General features: G+C 43.5%; 1 pseudogene; it reads right to left on the reverse strand.

Annotated features, from left to right (window-relative positions):
- Nucleotides 1-878: 878 nt before the first annotated feature.
- LOC126319758 (protein lethal(2)essential for life-like) lies at nt 879-1,924 on the reverse strand (annotated as a pseudogene).
- Nucleotides 1,925-2,793: the final 869 nt, after the last annotated feature.

The raw sequence follows: 2,793 nt of genomic DNA on the forward strand, positions 1-2,793 counted from the left end.
AGGATGGGCGCTGGGCATGATGGGAATTGTACGGTTTAGTTTAGCGACAAAGCCCACTTTTGTTTAGATGAGTTCCTCAATAAGTAAAATTGGCGCATTTGAAGGACTGAGACTCCGCATTTCACGATCGAGAAGTCTTTTCACACTCAATGAGTGACTGTGTGGTGTGCAATGTTCAGTCACGGAATAATCGGTGCGATATTCCTTGATCGCACGGTGACTACCGAATGGTGCGTAAAGGTTTCGGAGGATGATTTCATCTCCATTATCCAAAGTGACCTAGATTTCGACAAAATGTGGTTCATGGAAGACGGAGATCGATCCCATCGAAGCAGGAGAGTGTTTGATGTCCTGCAGAAGCATCTTGGCGACCACATTCTGGCTCTTTCACCTCTATTGGCTGCCATATTCTCCGGGCCTGAACGTATGCGACTCCTTTGTGTCGGCCTATATTAATGACAAGATTTACAGCAATAACTCCAAAACCAATTCTTAGCTGAAAACAGCCCTCCAGGAGGTCATAGACAGCATCGATGTTCCGACACGTCAGCGGTCATGAAGAATGTCGCTTTTTTCTTTTTGATGTTTATTGAACATCAATACAAACACTATCAAGCTTACAATGTGAGAATTATGTATCACTACATACAGTACACAAAATGCATTTTTCAAACAGTTGCGCATGAAACATTGTCTTACACTTACAGAAAACTAAAGCGATTCAAAATCATTAAATGCAGTCTTTGAGATGCGTAACACCTCCTTGATGAGAAGCAGAAAAATGAAGTGTTAAATTTCTTGAACAAAAGTACAACGGCAATACAAAAGAAATCAATCATTCAATGCAAAACTTAATTTGTACACCAGCAATGGATTATTCACTGCTCCATGTTCTCTCGTCCCTGCTGTTGCCGATTGTTAACTGCTGGAGCACCCGTCTGCACAACTTGCACTACTCAGTCACCGCCTTCTGCTGGAGGGAGAGACTTCTTTTGTGCCATTGTAAGTAGGCTGTTTAGGTTTTTTTTATTGGTAACGCCGCCGCCACGTAGCGCTCTGTATGAAAATCACTGGCTGTGCTGTGAGCAGTTGGTGGTGAGCCGCCAGCGGTGGTGGACTTGGGGAGAGAGATGGCGGAGTTTTGAAATTTGTAAGAATTGGTGTCATGAACTGATATATGTATATGTTATGACTATAAAGGTAAATACATTGTTTGTTCTCTATTAAAATCTTCCATTTGCTAACTGTGCCTATCAGTAGTTAGTGACTTCCGTAGTTTGAATCTTTTAGTTAGCTGGCAGTAGTGGCGCTCGCTGTATTGCAGTAGTTCGAGTAACGAAGATTTTTGTGAGGTAAGTGATTTGTGAAACATATAGGTTAATGTTAGTCTGGGCCAGTCTCTTGTAGAGATTATTGAAAGTCAGATTGCGTTGCGCTAAAAACTATTGTGTGTCAGTTTAAGCACAGTCGTGTATAATTTTTCTAAGGGGACGTTTCACCATGATTGTGACGGCACCGATGACAGTTGCGTCTGCACCTGTTCAGTCACTACGTCCTTCAGCAGCAATTAGCGACGCTGCATGTGGCGCGATATGTAACCGTGTTCATCTTGACACTCTTCATGTTTTGCCCCTACCACCACGATGTCGCCCACCACTTTTACCCTCAGTTCCTCCAGTTTGAACTGGTGGATATCTAGATTAATCTCGAACCCATCTTTGTTGTTCCAGATGGTAGGTACTTCGGAGTTATGAGCTGCCAAAAGACGCCATGGTTTATAGTAACCAAGCAGAGCGGGAACGATAGACTTATGAGGGAAAAGCAAGTCGACAAGTGTCAGCCCCAAGCCGAAATGTTGGTCGAATAATGACATCTGACGGTTTACATCGTCCAACGAGTGGCGGATCATCGGTGTCAAAGCCATCTTCACCAAAATTATTTTTTCACTGTACCCAAGTGAAGAATTCCTTTTCTTCTAGTAAACTGTTTGTTGTGTACATAGTTCCGCGCAGTCAGCGCGTACACAACTTTCCCACTAGAGCGCGCCCTGCTTAGCACAACAGCGCACGCGCAGCACTCGTCCGTCTGCACACTACGAGATGGCACTGCCATAGAGACGGACCAAATTCTGCTTCTGCCGATCCGCGTATTAATTTGTAACGCAGCCAATGAGATTGCTGCTTAAGTAGAACCTTTTCTCCTCGTGGATCGCGCTCGTGCGTGTTACATTTGTCTGTACCAGCCTATAGTCAAGTTTCAGTCTGCGCCTAAGAAGATTACCATATTCCTGTACATAGCCATGAAGATAAATGTGTAGACACTTTTGTCAAGTATCAGAGATATATGTGAGAATAACATTAACGAACCGATACCAAAGGAACTTCAGATTGTCAGTTGTAAACGGCATCCAGAACCAAGTTAAGTAATTTTTATGCTTGTTATTATTTTAATAAATGTGTGTGAAAATTAATCAAGTTCTGTTTGAAGTTGATCACCGTCAATCTGCTACTCTAAGCGTGTAAGTGGCATTTCTATCATCTGACCTAACGGCAGAAGATAAACACACCACGATAAGACCACGAGACATATTGCTGACATTCGCATACTTCGTTAGAGCGACAAGTCAAATAATCTGAAGGTCTTACAGTACACACACCTCACTGTTCCAGTTCCATGTCCGCCCCCGGTAGGTGAGTGGTTGCCGGCACGGTAGCTCATCGTGTTCGGTCAGAGAGCTGGTTGGCCTCTGTAATAAAAAAAACTGAGTGGAAGGATCAACAAACGAACTTGAGC

This window comes from Schistocerca gregaria, chromosome 2, assembly GCF_023897955.1.
Source record: "Schistocerca gregaria isolate iqSchGreg1 chromosome 2, iqSchGreg1.2, whole genome shotgun sequence".
Classification (NCBI taxonomy): Eukaryota; Metazoa; Arthropoda; class Insecta; order Orthoptera; family Acrididae; genus Schistocerca; species Schistocerca gregaria.